Raw genomic sequence first — 22,818 nt, 5'->3', positions numbered from 1 at the left:
CTAATCGCAAATAAAGTATGAACTATTATATATTTCTGGAAAGCCCTGGATGTCTACTTTCCAATGCCGTTGAGAGCGCGCCATTCAGAGTTTTGTAGCTCCAGAAAATGCATTTCGAGTGCAGGGAGGTCAGAATCCAACAGCATCAGCAGTCCTTTGTCAGCCTTCTTATCAGAGTTTTGCTCAGGTCCCTCAATTTCAGCCAGAAAATACCTGAAATCACAGAAAAACACACAAACTCATAGTAAAGTCCAGAAATATGAATTTAGCATAAAAACTAGTGAAAACATTTCTAAAAGTAGCTAGATCCTACTAAAAACTACCTAAAAACAATGCCAAAAAGCGTATAAATTATCTACTCATCAGTCTCCTCTGAGCCTTGGAAAAGGGATGAGGAGATCATGCTAGAAATGCTTTCTCATGTTGGACCAAATTGGGGTCTGGCGGATATAGTGACATGTAATCCTCCCAACACTTTGATTTGGAAATACATGTGGTATAATCAGTGACCATACTTCATCTCTTCCCATGTGCAATTAAATCAAAGAATTGGGTAATTGTTCAAGCTTAGAGAGATTGGATTGTCAAGGAATTGGGATCCAATCACCTAAGATTTCCAAGGAGATCAATAGATGCATTGATTGAGGGAGAGATGAAAATGAACTTGATCCGGAGAATACAACATCTCCTGAGCCCAATGAATTCCCCATTTCTGATCTTACCCATTCTCTTTACTTTGTGCCATTTATTTCCATGCTTACATTCCCAAATTCCCATTTAAGATTCTGCACTTTATTTTCTGATATTTACTTTCCCGCCATTTAATTTTCTGCAATTCTCAAACTATACTCTGTTTAGCTGAATTAGCATACTCTTCCAACTAAAGTTGCTTGACCAATCAATCCCTGTGGGATTCAACCTCACTTTATTGTGAGTTTTTACTTGACGATAATTCGGTATACTTGCCAAAGGGAAATTTGTTGAGAGACAAATTTTCATGTATCAAGTTTATGGCGCCGTTGCCGGGGATTGATTTTGTATCAACAATGATTAAGTTGAAAGTTCACTAGATTGAGCATTTTTCTTTGGTTTGTTTATTTTATCCAGTCATTTACCTTCAATTTATTTAGTTTCTTCCTCACCCCCTACCCCCTCATTATCTTTTTTTTTCTTTAAATTTACTTACAATTCTGCTCAGTAACCCACTAACTGTTTGATAATTTGCACCACTCACACTAACAATCACTTTAACAAGAATAATCACTTCATTTTATCTCTTGCTGTGTGCTCTATTAGTTGTATGACAGGGAGAAGAGGCGGAGCTTCAACTTCCTTTGATTCAGAACTTGAGAGGACCCTCCATATAGCAAGGAGGGAAGCAAGAGGAATAGTATTTTGAAACAAACATGGAGGAGAACTTGGAAAACAACCATGAAGGAGAAGCTCACAACCATGTCAGAGAAGGCCCTGCAAATAATGCTGGGAAAGAAAGGAGAGTTCTAGGCTCTTACATCAATCTAAATCCAGAAAACTACGGAAGTAGCATCCAAAAGCCCACTATACATGCCAACAACTTTGAATTAAAACCCCAGCTCATCACCCTTGTTCAGAACAACTGCTCATTTGGAGGAAGTGCCCAAGAAGACCCCAATCAACATCTAACCACCTTCCTGAGAATATGTGACACTGTGAAGTCTAATGGAGTCCACCCGAATGTCTATAGGCTGCTTTTGTTCCCTTTTTCACTCAGGGACAAAGCATCCAAGTGGTTGGAGTCCTTTCCAAAGGAGAGCTTAACAAATTGGGAAGAAGTGGTAAACAAGTTTTTGGCGAGATTCTACCCTCCTCAAAGAATTAATAGGCTGAGAGATGAGGTGCAAACTTTCAGGCAACAAGATGGTGAGACTCTCTATGAGACATGGGAGAGATTCAAGGACTTAACAAGAAGATGCCCACCAGACATGTTCAATGAATGGGTTCAGCTTCACATTTTCTATGAAGGTTTCTCTTATGAGTCAAAGAAGGCTATAGACCATTCCTCAGTGGGCTCTCTAAACAAGAAGAAAACCATTGAAGAAGCCATAGATGTCATTGAGACGGTAGCTGAGAATGACTACTTCTATGCTTCTGAAAGAAGCAACACTCGAGGAGTAATGGAGCTGAACCACATGGATGCATTGCTGGCTCAAAATAAGATGATCACCAAGCAGCTAGCAGATCTTACCAAGAAGGTGGAGAAAAACCAAGTTGCAGTAGTCATCACTTCATCACCAGCTCAAGAAGGAGTGAATGCAGGGGAAGAAGGTGACTGGGTACAAGCCAACTACGTTGGAAACTCACCCAGACAAATCCATGATCCATACTCCAAAACTTACAATTCTGGATGGAGAAATCACCCCAATTTTGGGTGGGGGAATCAACAAGACCAAGGCCAAAACTAGAGATGCCACAACCACAATTCCAACAACAATGCAACTCACCAACATATCTCACAGAGATCCTATCAACACTCACCTAACCACCCTTCTCAACCACCTAATCTCAATCCACCATCACTAACCGAGGATAAACTTTCAAAGATTGAGACTCTACTTGAAGACATATGTAGAGAAGTCCAAGACAATAAGGTGTTTAAGGATGAAGTGCGAGCCAATATCAAAAACCAAGGGAAAACCATCAAGAGACTGGAGTCCCAAGTATGGTATCTATCTCAACAAATTCCCAAACCCATTGATGGATTTCCCAGCGACACAGAGAAGAAATCCAAGTGAAGAAACAAGGAAGGTCAGGTGGGAAGAATGTAAGATGATCACCACAAGTGATAAGAGGAGTGTGGAGGAAGTAGACATACAAACAAAACACCTCCAAGATAGTCCGAAGAAAAATCATGCACCCCAACCCACACTCAGGGAAGAGCTAAAGAAAGGGCAGATCCTGAACCCATATGCACCCTTCCCCCAAAGGCTTAAGGGTGGTGTAGCAGGGAGAATGTATTCAAGGTTCCTCGACATGTTTGCATCTCTTAATGTAAATATACCATTCATTAAAGCCCTCCAGCAAATGCCCTCCTACATCAAGTATATGAAAGGAGCTACTGGCCAAAAAGAGTTCATTGAAGGGTGGACAGACAATAAAGATGAACAGGGAGTGCAGTGCTCTTATCCAAACAGGGCCACCTACAAAGAAGAAGGACCTAGGGAGTTTCCACATTCCTTGAGCTATATGAGAGACAATGTTTGATAAAAGGCTCTGTGACCTGGGAGCAAGCATCAACTTAATGCCTTTGTCCCTCATGAAAAAGCTCCAAATCAATGAGCTAACACCCACAGACGTAATCATTAAACTGGCTGACAAAACCCAAAAATAGGCAATAGGAGTGGTTGAGAACGTGCTAGTGAAGGTTGGGAACTACTTCCTTCCCACAGACTTTGTTATCCTGGAAATGGAAGAGAATCCCAGTCACCCCATCATTCTGGGAAGGCCATTCTTAGCCACAGCTAGAGCACTTATAGATGTGGAGCGAGGAGAGCTAGTATTGAGAATACATGATGAGCAGCTCACCTTCAGTGTTTTTAACCCCTCACAAGAAGCAGATCATGATAACAAAAAGTCAGAGGAAGAGCACAAGAAAAAGCTGATGGAAGAGACAAGCATGGGAGCATAAGTACCACACCTGAAAACCTCCATTGGTAACAACCAGTGTGATTAGAAGGAGCAACAACCAAGTGTAATCCAAGAGGAACTAAACCCATCAGAGTTATATGAGACAAGCAATAGAACCCTTCTAAAAGAGGAAACCACAAGGAACAAGCTGACATCAAGGGACACAAAAAAAGGGTCCCAAAGGGATGGAAAAACAAGAAAATCCCTACAGAAGATTTCTTTCCAGGGGATGAAGTGGTCTCTACATACTTTCCATCTATACCACCTCATCTCCCCACTATTCCATCTCAGCTGCCATTAGTGTACACCATCAACAAAATTTTGTCCTTAGAGCATGTGGAACTTCTTAACAAAGCCAATGGAAATAGATTCACTGCAAGAGGGGAAGATTTGAAGCACTACTAACCACCCTAACAGAGGCTGAATGTCAAGCTAATGATGCTAAAGAAGCGCTTCATGGGAGGCAACCCATGTTCAATACCCTTTTTTTTTTAATCTCTAATAGTAGTAATAAAGCAAAGTTCATGGATTCTAAATCAACTTCTATAAACAATATAAGAATTCCTACATGCAACATATAGTACATCATAAGTTTGGTGTTCAAGACATACCAAGAAGGGCATGAACACACTTCATGATATGAGATTCTTTTTTAGTCTTGTTGCACCATATGATCACCAACAAGTTTGGTGTCACCAAGGTTGCATGCATGGGAAATTGAGTGGTCGATTGATTTGAATTCATGAAAAGCATTTAGTTATTTCAAAAACAAAAGAAAAAAGATTTTAATAGTAGCTATTTCACACTTTAATTCTTCCCACCAAAAATTCAATTAATCTTTTTGAATTCCTTTTGTCTTGTATAGGAAATCAAAAAGGGTATTGATGGTACTTGATAGGACAATCAAGGAAGGGAGATTCGGCCACTATACCAAGGAAGCCTCACACTTGTCTTCAAGGGGAGTATCTTTGGAAGTGTTGCCATGCAACATTGGGAGTCGGATAGCCTTGGAGACCGAATCAAGACCCTCATAAAAAAAAGGTGATCCTTGTGCTCATCCAATGCCAAGCCCCAACCGTCCATCATTAAGCAACACCATCAATCCACACCCTTCAATCAATTACCATTCCCCTATATAAACTCCTTCACACAACATCCCTCTATTTCAATTCTTCACCTTCGAAACATACACTATACACTCCATTCTCCACCAAGGGTTTTCATACACACCCCCATAGTCACACCCTGTGAGCAACAAACATATCAACCATCACCCATGGCATCGTCTAGCTCTAAAAGGCGAAAGGGGACGGAACCTATAGAGCAACCTCCATTTGATGGAAAGAAATTTAGAACCTTTTACCATGCATTACAATTTTGGTGGATGGCTGATAAAGAAGTCATATATGAGTTAGGCTTTCAAGTCACAAAAACTGAGTGCCCCAAAATCACAGAGAAGATGGAATAATGTCGATGGGAGCTCCTCACTGATCCGATTACAAGGGTGAACGCAACTCTGATAAGAGAGTTTTATGAAATACGGTTAGACATGATAAGACAGATGAATCCTATATAAGTTTCGTGAGAAGGGTAATGGTGAATTTTAGTCACATGAGCATCATGAGAGTGCTAAAGCTGCGAACCATACCCTTTGCAGAAGAGAGCTATCACTCAAGAATGGATAACAGCCCCAACCACAACCAGATTATAAAGGACATCTGTGTGCAGGGAGCGGATTGGGACAGAGACCCCATGGGAAACCCATATTTATAAAAAGAGGAGACCTCTTTCCTGAGGCTAAGGGGTGGTTCAAAATTGTAAGGAGATCCATCCTCCCAGCTGGAAACAACTCAGAGGTAAACCTTAAGAGAGCAACAATGGTGCAATGCATAATGAATGGGGGAGAAATTAAGGTTCATGAACTCATAGCCCAAGATATTCGGAAGATGGCTGAGAAGAGTGATTCTGGAGGAAGGTTAGGCTACCCTAGCACTATTCTCCGTCTTTGCAACATGGCTGGGGTGGTGTTCGAAGATGGAAATCCCGAATGGATCAAAGTTTGTCTTCCAATTACTTTTCGTCTGATACATGCTGCTGCACCTCCCCTACCTCAACAAAGACTAAGAAATAGGCCAGCCCATCAAGCTGAAAAAGGACAGAATCCACAGGAGCAAGCCCCAGCCACCTTAGACATGCACCAATTATAAGAGGCTATTGATACCTTGTCAAGGCAATGCATGGAAAATCAAGGGGCATAGAAGGAGCTTCAAATGCAAATAATGGACCGTCAAGAAGAGTCACTCTCTAGATGGATGAATCAATAAGGGGAATGACAAAACAAACGATGGAACATCAATTGGAACAAGGGAGGCAATGGAGTGAGTCCTTCTACAACCTGAACCAAAAGGAAGATCAACAATAAGAAGCCATCCAAAAGCTAATCAATATCTAAGCACATCATGGTGCACACATTCATGAGATGCATCGAAAACAAAGAGAATAGGCAGATCTTTTTGATGAATACAGAATATTTTTAGAAGGGGTTTATATGAGTGAGACAGGATACCATGTAAACACCCAAGCCAGGCTCGGGTACTTAGTCAGACAACTACCTGTATTACACCCTAGGATCAAAAGATATGAGGATGTAAAGGACGAATTAGCATGGGTGGAACGAGAAAGGGTCGAAAAGAGTCATGAATCAGTAAGGAAGGCACTGGAAGATTGGAAAATAGCCAGAATGATTCGGACGAAAGGAAGCACAAGTGGACAAAGTGGACATAAAGAATACAAGGAAGCAGAAGAACATAGGCATCCCCATGAGTAAAATGTGGTGGAGTTCCTTCTTAGTCTATCTCTTTCAAGCTTTAAATAAGGAAAATCATGTATGAAATAGAACATGTTTTCATAGTAGCTTAGGATTTTCAATTCTGCCTTTAGAATTTTCATTGCTTGGGTTTATGTTCACTAGTCTAATATCCCTTCTGCATTGCCACCTTTCTTACTTGTATGCTTGTCCTTTAAGTTAATAAAAAAGAAGATGTTATGAAAAGAACAAGAGTGGAGTTATCTTGTGAAGTGAATTCTGAATGTTTGTGGTAGGGTGATTAATTAGCTAAGTTAGTTCACCAACAAGGTAGGAAGGCAACTATCTATCCTGAATCCTATACTTGAAACACATCCTATGAGACTAACTAAATAATAAGATCCCAATAAGAAAAGAGAAAGAGCAATAAAAGTTGAAAAGGAATGAAAAACAATAAGAAACAATGCTAGGCACCAATGGTTTGAAGATTGAGGCATGTGTTTGTGGTGTTCATGTGCAAGGGATATGCTTGGATGAATAAGCACTTAGGGGTGCCTTATCACCTGGTAACTTGGATTAACTAATCCGGGATTATCAGTTGAAAGTCCACTGTCAAGGGTGACCTTTGCTACAGAACACTTAGTAACCCAAAGAGGTGGTGGACACCAAGGTCTCAAGAAAGAAAACAAACCATGTGCCTGTGGTGTGTATGTATGGGGGAAAGAGACTTGAGGGAGTAAGTCCTTAGGGGTGTCTTAACACCTAGCATCTTGAACCAACTGGTTCGGGAGTGTTGGCTGAAAGCTTATCATAAAGAGTCGCCCTCTTACAGAGCATTTAGCCTAAAAAGGAATGCAATAAATCTTGGAAAAGAAGGAAGGATCAACAACTAGGAAGTCTCAAAGGATGCAATCAAGAGAGTGATCAAGGGCATGATAAAGGCCTGAAACCCAGTAAAGGAATGAACCTAAGTTGCTATACATGAAACCCTATAAACCAGGAATTTTACTTTTATATTATTCATCTTGTTTCTTTCATTCATCCTTCCTATGTTTTAGTACTTGCTTAGGGACAAGCAAGCTTTAAGTTTGGTGTTGTGATGCCAGGGCATCTAGGCCAGTTTCACTGACCTTTTCTTTACTATTTTAGGGTAGTTTCATGCATTTTCTTAGTGAATAAGGAAAGTTTTGGATGAAAATACACTTACACCTTGATTCAAGCAACTATTGTGAATTTTATATGATTTCATGAGGATTTTGAAAGAATTGAATGACAAATTGATGATGCATAATATCATGACTTTAGCTAGAGTTTTGATGCACTTTATTTGCTTAATTTTAGGACAAAGGAAGCAAGGAAGAACCACGTTAGTAGCCACGTTAATCTAGTTAACGTGACCACTAACGTGGAATGGGAATGAGCTTGCGACGTTAATGAGAAAAGTGATCACCAATAACACCTACGAAGCCATCATAAGCCCACATTAATTGCCACGTTAACTAGGTTAATGTGGTAGTTAACGTGGAGATAAAGAGAGCTCCAGCGTTAGTGGTAAATGTGAACACCACTAACGCTCCAAGAATTGGCAATGAGCCACGTTAAGAGTCACGTTAACTTAGTTAACGTGAACTCTAACGTGGAAGGGAGGAACAATGCCAACGTTAGTGACACTCACCTTTGTCACTAACGTTGGATCAAGCTAGCATTGCCCACGTTAGTGGTCACGTTAAGACCACTAACGTGAAAGTTAACGTGGAGCTAAGATTGATGTGCCAACGTTAGTGACACTCACCTTTGTCACTAACGTTGGAGATGGCATTCACTACTACGTTAACCTAGTTAACGTGAACTCTAACGTGGAGAGTATGGGCGCTTGGAGCATTAATGACAAAGGTAAGTGTCACTAACGCTCTCGAAGATAGGCATGCCCACGTTAAGAGTCACGTTAGTTAAACTAACGTGAACTCTAACATAGGGAAAGAAGGGCATAAGGCAATGTTATTGGGAAAGGTAAGTCCCAATAACGCTTGCGAAGGTTCATAAGGCAACATTAATAGTCACGTTAGTGCCACTAACGTTGAAGTTAACATGGACTATATGGGGTTGGAACGTTAGTGAAAAAGGTGATTGCCACTAACGTTCTCGAACCCACAATTTCACTTAACGTTAACATCATTAACGCCCATGCCTAACTCACACCTTTCTGCAAGCTGAGCCCACTAACGATTGTAACTGCTTCAACTCAAGATCTAAAGCCCACACCTAAGACTTGCAGAACTCACTAGAAGATCAAGAAGAGTAGTATATATAGGAGTAGTTTTGAACTATAGAGAAGCTTGGCACTTTAGAGAACTAAGCCCTGTATATTTAATTTTCTGCATTTTGAAGCATGTATTCTTTTCTGCCATTTTCCATTTCTAGAGCTATGAACGACTAAACCCCTTTCATTGGGTTAGGAAGCTCTGTTGTAATTTGATGGATCAATTATAGTTTTCATTCTTCTTCTTCTTTCTTCTCTTTTGATTTACTGGAAAGCTTTCGATCTTAATTCAATTAGTTAGTTGTCTTGGAAAAGAAACTCTCCATAATTGGGTCTCCTCTGAGCCTTGGAAAAGGGATGAGGAGATCATGCTAGAAATGCTTTCTCATGTTGGACCAAATTGGGGTCTGAGCGGATATAGTGACATGTAATCCTCCCAACACTTTGATTTGGAAATACATGTTGTATAATCAGTGACCATACTTCATCTCTTCCCATGAGCAATTAAATCAAGGAATTGGGCAACTATTCAAGCTTAGAGAGATTGGATTGCCAGGGAATTGGGATCCAATCACCTAAGATTGCCAAGGAGATCAATAGATGCATTAATTGAGGGAGAGATGAAAATGAACTTGATCCGGAGAATACAACATCTCTTGAGCCCAATGAATTCCCCATTTATGATCTTACCCATTCTCTTTACTTTATGCCATTTATTTCCATCCTCACATCCCCAAATTCCCATTTAAGATTTTGCACTTTATTTTCTGCTATTTACTTTCCCCCCATTTAATTTTCTACAATTCTCAAACTATATTCTGTTTAGCTCAACTAGCATACTCTTCCAACTAAAGTTTCTTGACCAATCAATCCTTGTGGGATTCGACCTCACTCTATTGTGAGTTTTTACTTGACGACAATTCGGTATACTTGCCGAAAGAAAATTTGTTGAGAGACAAGTTTTCATGCACAACTTTTCCGCTCGTTCCTGCACCTCGTTCAGATATGTGGGTATTTCTTTGATATGGATTGACTAAAGGGCCCTTCACGCAAGCCATTAATGAGGCCCATAATGGCGGCCTCCGTTAGTAGGTTCTGTATGTCCAGGCATGTCTTGTTGAATCTTTTCATGTAGTTGCGAAGTGTTTCCCGTTCTCCTTGTCTGATTCCCAATATGCTCGGAGCATGTTTAGCCTTGTCTTTTTGGATGGAGAATCTGGCCAGGAATTTTTTGGCCATGTCATCGAAACTTGAGATGGACCTAGGAGGGAGGTTGTCGAACCATCTAATTGCCGTCTTTGTCAAAGTAGTCGGAAAGGCTTTGCAATGAACTGCATCTGAGGCGTCGGTGAGGTACATTCTGCTTCTGAAATTGCTGCAATGATGGCCGGGTCATATCTGGGAGTTTAAAGTCTTTTGGGATTTTAGTCTTCATGATCTTTTTGGTGAATGGGTCTTGCTCCTTGCGGGAGCTATCTTCGGGAGGGGATTGGCTGGCTTTGGTTTTGATATTGGCTTCAAGTTTTAGGAGTTTGTTCTCCAATTCCCAGCGTCGCCTTATTTCCCTTTGCAGGTCTTTCTCGCCCTCTCGTTAACGTAGGGCTTCTTCTTTAAGTTGTTTTAATCGGTCCTGAAGTGCATCCATGGCTCCGTCACTTGAGGAGTTCTTCTTGTTGTTAAGTTGGGAAGTATCTTTTGGTGTGGTGTCCGCATTTTTGTGCGGCATTCTATCATCTAGATCTGAAGTGTGGTCATTGTCATGGCCGTCTGCCATGGTGATGGGATGACTTCCAGGTTCCCCGGCAACGGCACCAATGTTCCGAGGGTTACTTGAAACTGTAGGTCGATCTCAGATGAGATCTTCTGTGCTGGTTGGAACAGTTGTATCTAATTTGTTGGACTTGATGGTGGTGCTGATTCCTTCGTCCCCGGAGGGAGGGGTACCTGCAAGGGATTTCGATGCTTAAGTTAGCAAGAGTATTAAGCATGTAATGTGTAGAATCAGAGTCTGAGTTATACCTGGGTGCTCCAGTGTATTTATAATGGCGTAGAGTGACCTTCTTAGATAAGATAAGTTAGTTGTCTTATCTTATCATATCTTATCTTTGAGTGAGGTCTTCTTATCTTCAAGGGAACTGCCTTTATCTCTACGGGCTTGGGCTGCCCTTGGATTCGGGACGTGTTCCTTTGTTTGGGCCCTTTATTGGGCTTTCTAAGACTTGGCCGAGCTCTTTAAGAAGAGGTCGGGTCATCCTGACCTGAAAAGGTCGGTCGCTTTGTTTGTAGAACATGCCGGGTCGGACAGTTTTGACCCATGGTATGAACAGAACTCAACAACCTTATGCAGCTTCTTTAGTTCATTGGCCCCTTGCCTTTATCCTTCTTCTTGGAGGGGGAGGAGTCATCTCTATCCTTTTTGGAGGATCCTTTTTGTGCTTTCTTGTCCATGGGCTTCCAGAAACCCAGCCTTACCATATAATCTCTTTCATCCTCCTTGTGCTTAGTTAGGATCTCCTCTTGTCTAGCACTCAAGTCCTCTAGCACTTGCTTGAATGTTGGGTATCCGGGGTTGATGGCGGCCACAGCATTACACAAGTGATTCAGCTTCGCTTGCGTGTTGATATCATATTGTGTCCTTGAAATGGTCCGGGCATCATAGAGATGCCTGAACTCAGCAAGGTTCCTCTGCTGCCATTTATTTTGCTCCACCACTTTGTTAAGTACACTTCGCACCTCACCCCAATCGAACTCCTCTTGCTGCTCCTTCCTTGCTTGTGATGCAATTGCATATTTACTATATTAGCTAGTTAGTTTAGTTGGTTTTAGCTTAGTTTCACTCATTTTCTCTAAATAAACAAGTCTTTTTATGAGTTTTGTCTTCATGCATGAGAATACCAAGGAACATGTTGATTTTAGCCAAATTCATGCAAATGATTTAAGGAATACATAAATGAATGAGTATGAATGAATCTCATGAAATTAATTGCATGGATTGGTAAGACTTTGAAGCTATTTCCCTTGTTGATGATAGGTGATGAAACAAAAAAGCATTGAAGCAAGAATGAAGCAAACTGGGCAAGAAAAAGAGAAGTTGTTGGCGTTGCCAACTTGGAGAAAAGGTGAGTTGTTGAAGGCAACGCCAAGGCAGCCCTGGAGAGCACACTTGGGCGTTGCCAACTTGGAGAAAAGGTCAGTTGTTGAAGGCAACGCCAAGGCAGCCCTGGAGAGCACACTTGGGCGTTGCCAACGTGGAGAAAGGAGTGAGTGTTTGATGGCAACGCAGGCAAGCAAAGAGCTGAGCCAAGGAGAGTATCGAGGGCGTTGCCAACGCCAGGAACCATAGGCGTGTCCCTAGGCAACGCCACACAAGCAAGGCTTGGCCGGAAGAGGAGTTGGCGTTGCCAACGCCAGGAACCATAGGCATTATTCAAGGCAACGCCAAGCAATCTTGGGGAGCTAGTTCAGAGCCTCGAGCACGTTGCCAGCCTAGAGATGAGGGGTGTGTTTGAGGACAACGCAGGCAAACAACGCTGAATGGAAAACTTGGCCCAGGAAAGGGAGATGCATGTTGCCAACGCCAAGTTATGAAGGCGTGTTCCTTGGCAACGTAGCAAGCAACTTTGGCACCATAGGAAAGCTCGAGCAAGTTGTTGAGCTGGGAGAGCATGGGCGTGTTCCTTGGCAACGCATGCAAGTTAGGATTATGGGCGCACGAGAGCGTTGCTAACTTGGAAATGAACTGGCGTGTTCATCAATAACGCCAAGGACAAGATTCTAGGCCAACAAATAGGAGCACGTTGCCAACGCCACTTTCATTGGCATGTTCTAAGGCAACGCCATGAAGGAATGCTTGGTAGGCACCAAGTCTTGGATCCCACCCACGTTGCCAACGCCAGGAAGCATAGGCGTGTTCAAGGACAATGCCAAGCAACAAGCATAGAGCCTTGAGGAAGGCTCGAGCACGTTGCCAACGCCAGCTTCCAAAGGCGTGTTTAGGGGCAACGTAGCAAGCAAAGCTAGGCAAGGAAGCTCACCCAAGGGAAAAAGCATGCACGTTGCCAACGCCAGCCTCCAAAGGCGTGTCCCAAGGCAACGTAACAAGCTATGTTGAGAAGCACTCGAGCACGTTGCCAACGCCAAGTTCTAAAGGCGTTTTCTAAGGCAACGTGACAAGCAAAGTTGAAGGCAAGAACCTAGCCCTGGAGGGAGCACACGGGCACGTTGCCAACGTGGGAGGTAAGAGGCGTTTTCGGCAACAACTTGGCAGCTTGACCTTACCTTCTTTGAGGAAGCATAACTTGAGCTAGAAAAACCCAATTGAGACGATCCCAAGTGCATTAGAAAGAAGACACTCTGAGCTTTCCAATGATGTATAATAATCCATATTGAAGCAGAGGATTGACACTCAAATTCTGGGCTACATTTAGCATGAAAGTAAAGTCAAGAAGAAGAAAAGCAAGTTGTTAGCAACAACTTGGGCTAGCAACGCCCAAGTCTGAAAGCTCACTCCCAGGAAAATATGATGCACGTTGCCAACGTGCATTAAGGCTAGCGTTATTGGAAAAAATGCCAAGCCATTGGGCCAGAAGCATCATGAATGAAATCCTCCTTCCAAGCCTAGCAACACTTCTTCCATTGAGCCAAGGATTCAACAAAGAGGAAGCCCACATTGCTAACCCAATTAAAGATCTTTGAAGGAGTTTTAGGACTAATATAAATAGAGAAGGAGTTTGTACTTAAAGGGGACTTTTTTGGACACTTAGAATTTGAGACTTTTAGCACTTTTACTTGGAGAGCTATCTAGCACTTCCGGAGGATACCCGGAGAGCTATTTTTTGGTTTTTCTTGGAACTTTTCTTCTTCAGTTTTAAGCTTTAAGCATTTTCCTTATTCTTCTTCATCTTTCTTGACACTTAGTTTAATTTTTGTTTTGGCAATTGTTGTTGAAATTGGAGCTATGATTCACTAAACCCCACTTTCATTAGGGGAAGAGCTCTGCTTGTTTGAATGCATTGATGAACTCCTCTTTTCCTTCTCAATTCAAGTGGTCAATCCAAAGAGGAAACACTTGTTCTTCAAAGATTCAACCACCATCGAGAGAGGGGTTAATCTATATGAATTGTGTGGTGAATTTGAGGAATGAGCCACATAATTCAGTTTAGAGTTCATCCTTTCATGATTTTCTTAATCAATACACCTTGGTTGGTATGTGAGATGTAACCTTCCTTGGTTGAGATTATGGGAGTTGTGTGGCTTGGATTAGAAATTGAGCTTCATCTCTTCTCATGAACATTTAGATCACGAGAGTGGCAATTGGTTATGTTGAGAGAAATTGAATCACCAAGAGATTGGGATTCAATTACCCACTTGCCATGGATCTATACCCATGATTGAGAAGGAATTGATCAACATCAATTCATGAGAACTTGCATCTCTGATCCCTAATGATCCTCTCCATCATTAATTCTTATTTCTTTTGCTTCTAGTTGTTTGAATACCTATAACCCAATCCCTTCTACATTCTGTCAATTTATTATTCTTGTCATCTACATTCTGTTCCTTTATTTCTTGCTTTTTTTTTTGCTCTTATGCTCTTTAAATTTCTGCAACCTTTAATTCCTTGCAATTTATCTTTGATGTCATTTAAGTTTCTTGCATTTTAAGTTTCAGTTATTTACTTTCATTTTATTTCTATATTCCAGTTCTTTAAATTCCTTGCCATTTAAATTCCTGCAATTATGTTCAAAAATCACAATGCTCATAAAATCAAAACCATGTTTGCTTGACTAAATCCATCATTAAACTAAAGTTGCTTAATCTACCAATCTCCATGGGATCGACCTCACTCTTAGTGAGTTTTATTACTTGATACGACCCGGTATACTTGCCGGTTATACGTGAAATCTCATTTTTACGTATCAAGTTTTTGGCGCCGTTGCCGGGGATTGGAAAAGATTGACAATGATTAAGTGAAAAGTGGTTTAGATTAAGCATTTTTTTTTTAGTATTTTTGTTAAGCCCACTAACTGTTTGATACTTTGTTGCACTAACTCCAATTCCACTCTAGTTCTAGAGTGTCTCACTTGTGACTTTGGTTTTGTTCGTGTATGTCAGGAGTCAATAGACTTAATATTGAGGACGAAAGAACCCTCCGAAGGGTAGGAGAGCAGAAAGAGGAAAGGGAATAGTTGGTGAAGAGGAGTCAGAGGGAGAAGACCAAGTCATGGAGGACGAGATGCACAATCCTCCTGGAGGGGTCAACAACAATGATGGACCACCTAGAAGGATGTTATCTTCTTATACTATCCCTGATCCAAGACATTGTGGGAGCAGTATTGCTACACCAAATGTTCATGCCCATAACTTTGAGTTGAAACCTCAGCTCATCACTTTGGTACAAAACAACTGCTCTTATGGAGGGGACCTCTGAAGACCCAAATCAACATCTATCTATTTTTCTGAGGATATGCAATACAGTGAAGACAAATGGAGTGCATCCAGATGTCTACAAGTTGCTGCTATTCCCATTCTCTTTGAGGGACAAAGCCACTCAATGGCTAGAATCATTCCCCAAGGAAAGCCTCAACAATTGGAATGACGTGATGGGCAGATTTCTAGCAAAGTTCTACCCTCCTCAAAGAATTATCAAGTTGAAGACAGAGGTTCAAACTTTCAGGCAAATGGAGGGGGAATCATTGTATGAAGCATGGGAAAGATATAAGACACTAATGAGAAGATGTCCACCTGACATGTTAGTGATTGGGTCAAGCTCCAAAACTTCTATGAAGGCTTAAGCTTAGAAGCAAGGAAGGGACTAGACTACTCATCAGGAGGATCACTCAACATGATGAAAACTGCCGAGGAGGCTCAAGACCTCATTGAGATTATTGCAAATAATCAGTATTATTACTCATCAGAGAGGCAACATAATCCGACCCCAAAGAAAGGTGTAATGGAGCTTGAAGGTGTTGACGCTATCTTGGCACAAAATAAGTTAATGCACCAACAAATTCAACAACAAATGGAAATGATAACAAAGAGAATGGATGGTTTGCAACTTGCATCAGTGAACACAACAAATCAATCATTACTTGAATGGAACCAAGGTGAAGGGACCACTGTTGAACAACCATAAGAACAAGTTCAGTACATGGAGATACTTCAAATTCTCAGGATGAATTTCATGGTGATACATACAACCCATCTTGGAAAAATCATCCCAATCTAAAGTGGGTGAAAACCATTGGCAAAAGAATAACAACCACAACCACACCCGTAACACAAATAACCAAAATCACCATGCCAACAACACTAACCAATATAGAAAAACACAAAACACATATCAACCACCTCATCTTAATTCACAAACTCACCAAAATAACTTTCCTGCACCAACATCCACTTCACAGAATTACTCACAAAATTTCCACACTAATCCGCCAACAACTTCCAACAACAATCAAACCCCATCATATCCCCAATTGACCATCATGAAACCAGAATCTCAAATCTTGAAGCAACCTTGCAAGCACTTGCTCAAACCACTCAAGCCTTAGCTAAGGGACAAAGGAACATGAGGTCACCATGAAGAATATTGAGAACAAGTGGGACAATTAGCCAAATAAGCCGAACGACCAACCAATGTTCTCCCAAGTGATACAATACCCAACCCAAGAGAAGAATGTAAAGCTCTGCAGTTAAGGAGTGGCAAGGTAGTTGGTGAAAGTTCAAATAAAGAAGCAATAAACCCAAAGAGCAAGACACAGTGGAAATACAAGTGGAAAGGCAGGATGAAGAAAAGGCTTCAACATCTAACAAAGGCAAAGAGGCTGTCAAGCCACAAGGCAAATCACCCAATCAAGGAAGAAACCATGATAGCAAGGAGAATGTGAATCTACAACAAGAAAACAAAAATGAAGGAATAAAAGCTTATGTACCCAAGCTTTCGTACCCAACTAGGATACATAAAGGAGCAAAGGACCAACAATTCCCAAGGTTCTTAGAAATCTTCAAGAAACTCGAAATCAACATCCCATTGGCAGAAGCTCTGGAACAGATGCCATTATATGCAAAGTTTCTTAAGGAATTGATCACCAAGAAGAGAAGTTGGCAAGAAAAAGAAACGGTGATTCTCACTCAAGAGTGCAGTGCCATCATTCAAAAAGGGCTACCCCCAAAACTCAAAGATCCTGGCAGCTTCCTCATACCCTGCACGATTGGGAGCATGGCCATTGACAAATCACTTTGTGACCTGGGAGCAAGCATTAACCTAATGCCTCTTACCATGATGAAGAAAATGATGATTGAAGAGCTTAAACCCACAAGGATGTCACTCCAACTTGCTGACAGATCCATTAAAATACCAAATAGAGTAGTTGAGAACCTCTTGGTGAAGGTGGGAAACTTTATATTCCCAGCTGATTTTGTGGTCCTAGATATGGATGAAGAGGGAAACAATTCAGTCATTCTTGGTAGACCCTTTTTGGCTACAGCTAGAACAATCATTGATGTGGAAAAGGGAGAAATGATTTTCAGAGTGCATGATGAGCAAATGACCATAAATGTTTTCAAAGCAATGCAACACCCCGTTGAGAAAGAAAGTTGCATGAGGATTGATGTAGTGGATTCGTTGGTTGAAGAGGTACTTGACACAAACCATCAAGTGAAACAGGAGGAAGTCCAGAACATTAAAGGACAAGAAGAGAACAAATTGGAAGCATCAGAGGAACCAAGTGAAGCTATGAAAGAAGAGGCACCACAACAAGAGTTGAAACCACTACCCCCTCATCTTAAATATGCATTTCTTGGTGAAAAGGACAGCTTCCCAGTGATCATAAATTCTACATTGAGTGCAGAGGAAGAAGAAAAGCTCCTTGTAGTATTGAAAGCTCACAAAGAGGCGTTGGGATGGACCATTGATGACTTGAAAGGCATAAGCCCTGCCGTATGCATGCACAAGATACTCTTAGAGGAGAATTCCAAACCAGTGGTACAACCTCAAAGAAGATTGAATCCCACAATGAAGGAGGTTGTTCAAAAGGAAGTCCTGAAGTTGTGTAAAGCTGGGATCATCTACCCTATATCTGACAGCCCATGGGTCAGTCCAGTGCAAGTAGTACCTAAGAAAGGGGGGATGACTGTCATTGTTAATGAGAAGAATGAGCTTATTCCAACACGAACAGTGACAGGGTGGAGGATGTGTATAGATTATAGGAGGCTGAATGATGCCACACGAAAAGATCACTTTCCTCTCCCTTTCATTGACCAGATGCTTGAAAGGTTGGCTGGCCATGCCTATTACTGTTTTCTTGATGGATATTCTGGGTATAACCAGATAGTGGTTGACCCCATGGATCAAGAGAAGACTTCCTTTACTTGTCCCTTTGGAGTCTTTGCATACAGGAGAATGCCATTTGGACTGTGTAATGCCGCAGCTACCTTTCAAAGATGCATGCTATCAATCTTCTCAGACATGGTAGAAAAATTTATTGAAGTATTTATGGATGATTTCTCTGTCTTTGGTGATTCTTTCAATGCTTGCTTGCACCATCTTACCCTAGTCTTGAAAAGGTGCCAAGAAACCAATTTGGTTTTAAATTGGGAGAAATGCCATTTCATGGTACCCGAAGGCATTGTTCTTGGTCACAAAATTTCAAGAAAAAGTATAGAAGTTGACAAGGCAAAAGTAGAAATTATAGAAAAACTTCCTTTGCCAACTAGTGTGAAAGCCGTTAGAAGTTTCTTAGGGCATGCTGGATTTTATAGGAGATTCATCAAAGATTTTTCCAAAATAGCAAAGCCACTAAGCAATTTGCTGGTGATAGACAATCCTTTTCTCTTTGATGATGAGTGTAAACATGCTTTTGAAACTCTAAAGGCTAAGCTCACTACAGCACCAATCATCACACCCCAAGTTGGGGACTACCTTTTGAACTCATGTGTGATGCAAGTAACCTTGCAATTGGTGCTGTGTTGGGCAGAGGAAGGAAAAGAAGCTTCATGTTATCTACTATGCAAGTAAGGTATTGAATGAAGCTCAAAAAAACTACACCACAACAGAGAAAGAGCTACTAACTGTGGTATATGCTTTTGATAAGTTTAGACAATATTTGATTGGATCTAAAGTCTTAGTGTATACTGACCATGCTGCTCTTAAGTATCTTATGTCAAAACAGGATGCCAAACCAAGGCTAATCAGATGGGTGCTGCTCCTACAAGAGTTTGACATTGAGATAAAAGATAGAAAGGGCAATGAAAATCAAGTTGCTGGCCACTTATCAAGGCTACCACAAGATGCATGCCAGGACAACCTTCCATCAATAAATGAAGAATTTCCAGATGAGCACCTCTTGCAAATTCAACATGTCCTTGGTTTGCAGACATGGCCAACTACAAGGCGGGAAGAATCATTCCACAAGAGTACACAAAACAACAAGTTAAGAAGCTGCTGCATGAGGCTAAGTTCTTCTTCTGGGATGAACCATTCTTGTTCAAAAGATGCCCAGATGGAATGATAAAAAGATGTGTGTCAAAGGGTAAGATGAAGAACATACTATGGCATTGTCACAACTCTAGTTATGGTGGGCATTTTGGGGCTGAAAGAACAGCTGCAAAGGTCCTCCAAAGTGGCTTCTACTGGCCTTCAATCTTCAAGGATGCTAGGGAGTTTGTGAGCCATTGCAATGAATGTCAAAGAACAGGGGGTTTGTCAAAGAAAAATGAAATGCGCAGAAGTTCATCTGGAAGTGGAACTCTTTGATCTGTGGGAATAGATTTCATGAGACCTTTTCCTCCATCCTACACATTCAAATACATTTTGGTAGCAGTGGAGTATGTCTCAAATGGTAGAAGCATAGCCAACCACATGTGATACAAACGTGGTCTTGCAATTCCTAAAGAAGAACATCTTCACTAGATTTGGAGTGCCCAAAGGACTTATAATGATGGGGAAGCCATTTCTGCAACAAGCAACTAAATTCTTTACTCCACAAATATGGTGTTACTCACAAAGTAGCCACCCGTATCACCCACAAACCAATGGGCAAGCTGAACTTGCCAACAGAGAACTAAAGAGGATTTTGGAGAAAACTGTGGGGACAACAAGAAAGGATTGGATTAGGAAGCTGGATGATGCACTTTGGGCATACAGGACAGCCTTCAAGACACCCATAGGAAAATCTCCATTTCAACTGGTGTATGGAAAGGCATGCCACCTCCCTGTGGAGCTTGAACATAAGGCCTTTTGGGCTACCAAACTTCTAAATTTAGATGCTCAAGCAGCAGGAGAGAAGAGGTTGCTACAACTCAGTGAATTGGAGGAGTTCAGATTGGAGGCATATGAAATGCCAGAATATACAAAGAGAGAGCAAAGAGATGGCATGATAAGAGGATCTCTCAAAGAACATTCGAACCAGGCCAAAGGGTGTTGTTATTAACTCAAGATTGAAGATTTTCCCTGGAAAGCTGAGGTCTAGATGGACTGGCCCATACACCATCATCAAAGTATCACCTCATGGCTATGTAGAATTACTTGATGAAACCTCAAAACAAACCTTCCAGCTAATGGACATAGGGTGAAGCATTATTTTGGTGGTCCCTGGAGCAAGGAAGAAAGTGTGCAAATGCTAACATGAGCAAGGAAGTTGCATTGTCAAGCTAAGGACAATAAACAAGCGCTTCATGAGAGGCAACCCATGCACAGGAGTTCTCTTTATTTTATGCTTTAGTAGTCAATAAGAGAGTTATATTATTATAAAAATAAAAAAAATAAAAAAAAACTGAGAAAAGAGATTGAAATAGCATACAAAGTAGGTAAGATACTAAGTTTGGTGTGGCCATCTTTGGAGTTAACTCCATAGAACACTTAGTCACAAACTAAGTTTGGTGTCTTTAATTCATAAATTTTAAATTTTGCTTAGTCAACTTGCATAGGAATATCATCATAAGTTGTTAGCTAGTAATGTCACTTTAAGAATCTCAAGATTTTGGAATTTTGTTGCAGGAAAGAAAGAAAGAAGTGATGGGGAATCTTGGAAGGGAGGTCACGGATGCACAAGGAAGAGAAGTCACATGAGTCTTGGACTTTTGTGCATTGAAAAAACAACTCAACATGCATTGGGCACAAGAAGCATGCTCCCCATGCTATGACCAAACCACTAAGACCATGCATCCCACCACGGAAATCACAAAAAACCGTTCCCCCACCACAATCATCACTTTAAATACTTCAACCATATTCATCAAACCTCACTTTCTCCTCACTCATCCTTATACCTCTCCATCACCTCATTTCATCAGCCGAATTCACACTCAACCTCCCCCATGATGCACTACATCTCTCAATATAACCGAACCACCCCATCCCCCCTCACCATCATTTTCTAGCTTGTCTAATTTACCTTGTCATCATATATCTCTCTACATTCACAGACATTTTCTTTATGCTTGAGGACAAGCATTCAACTAAGTTTGGTATGGGAGATTCAACCCTTGCAAGTGAATCTCATGGCCTCATCATCAAGGGATAGGAGGGACAAGCAACCCATAGAAGATGAAGGACAAAACACCTTTGATCAAAGAAGATTCAAATCCAAACGCAATGAGCGCATCTTTAGTTGGATGTCAAGCAAAGATGTTGTTCCGGAGTTACCTTTCAGCTAAGGAAAGAAGAATACTCTGAGATACAAAAAATAATCAGGAAAAGGGGATGGGAGCTTCTCTGTAACCAACCTCAAGAAGTGAGCATGCTTTCTCATCCATGAGTTCTACACTAATGTGATAAGAGAATTTGATGATGAAGAACCATACATGAGTTATGTAAGAGGTGTGACTGTTGATTTTAGTCCGGACACCATCAACAGGGTGCTAAAGGTCAAACCCAAAACGGTTCAAACAAGCTAGCTATGAAGAAAGGGTTGAAAATGACCCAAGATATATGGATGTGTTAAGTGACTTATGCAGAGTAGGCACGGATTGGGTGTTGGATTCACATGGACAACCACTCAAACTTCGGAGAGGTGATCTCATACCTCAAGCAAAAGGATGGCATGACATAGTGAGGAGATCATTGATCTCCACTTCAAATAATTCCGAAGTGACAGTGAATAGAGCAATAATGATCCACTGCATAATGAAAGGAGGGGAAATCAATGTTGGAGAAATTATAGCCAAAAACATCATTGACATAGCTCAAAAGGTCAAACAGGACAGCTGGCTAGGATATCCTAGTACTATTCTACGCTTATGTGAAGAAGCTAGAGTGCCTCTGGAAGAATTTGAAGAAACTGATGTGGTCTCTATTGGAAAACCTCTCACCCGAGAAAGGTTGGAATTTGTCACCACAACCCAATTGAAAAGGCAACCTTTAGCAAGAAGGAAGAAAAGGAAAGAAGCAAGACAAGAGGAGGAGCCTCAAGAAATGGAAGAATCCCATACCTTAAACATGAATCAACTCCAAGCCGCTTTGGAAGGAATCTCTGGGCAATATTCACAAATTCAAAGAAGCCAAGAGGAATAAGCTCAGCAACAAAGGGACCTTTGGCAATTGATGGATCAACAAAGGGGGTTCAAGTTCAATGGATGAACCAACAAAATGAATACCAAACACACATGATGGAACTACAACAAGAACAATATGCCAAGATGCATGAAGCCATCAACAATTCACTGCTGAATATGAAAGAGCCATGGAGAAAGTAAATACAAGAACAAGCTCAACTAAGGAAAGAGCAAGCTCAGCAAAGGGAGCTTCTCCATAGGTTGGATGCTAGACATGATACATTTCACAAAGAGTTCAATGAAAAGCAGAATGTTTCAGGAGCCAGGCATAAGGACAGACTTGACTATGATATATGTACCCAAGAAAAGCTCAGTTACCTTTGTGGAGCACCCCCATTACTCAACCCACAAATTAAAAGTTTTAATGAAGCTCGCAAGATATTTGAAGAGCAGGAACTTGCAAGGGTGAGATTTAATGCTCAGACCGTGTTCAGGTAAAGGAAAATTCAAAACCAGGAGTAAGGAAGAGAAGATGGGATCAACAACAAACAACAAGGAGTACTGAGAAAGAAAAAAAAGAAGATCCAAAGGG

The 22,818-nt window shown here is 41.2% G+C and overlaps 1 non-coding gene across 1 annotated transcript; it reads right to left on the bottom strand.

The window, feature by feature from the left end:
- Positions 1-1,859: 1,859 nt before the first annotated feature.
- LOC112798390 (small nucleolar RNA R71) lies at positions 1,860-1,963 on the bottom strand. Its single transcript, XR_003200002.1, has one exon. It is a non-coding gene; the product is annotated as a small nucleolar RNA R71 (small nucleolar RNA).
- Between the last annotated feature and the right edge of the window lie 20,855 nt (positions 1,964-22,818).

This window comes from Arachis hypogaea, chromosome 4, assembly GCF_003086295.3.
Source record: "Arachis hypogaea cultivar Tifrunner chromosome 4, arahy.Tifrunner.gnm2.J5K5, whole genome shotgun sequence".
In the NCBI taxonomy this organism is placed as follows: Eukaryota; Viridiplantae; Streptophyta; class Magnoliopsida; order Fabales; family Fabaceae; genus Arachis; species Arachis hypogaea.
Note: the sequence above shows the minus strand (reverse complement) of the source record. Positions and strands in the feature narration are given on the sequence as shown.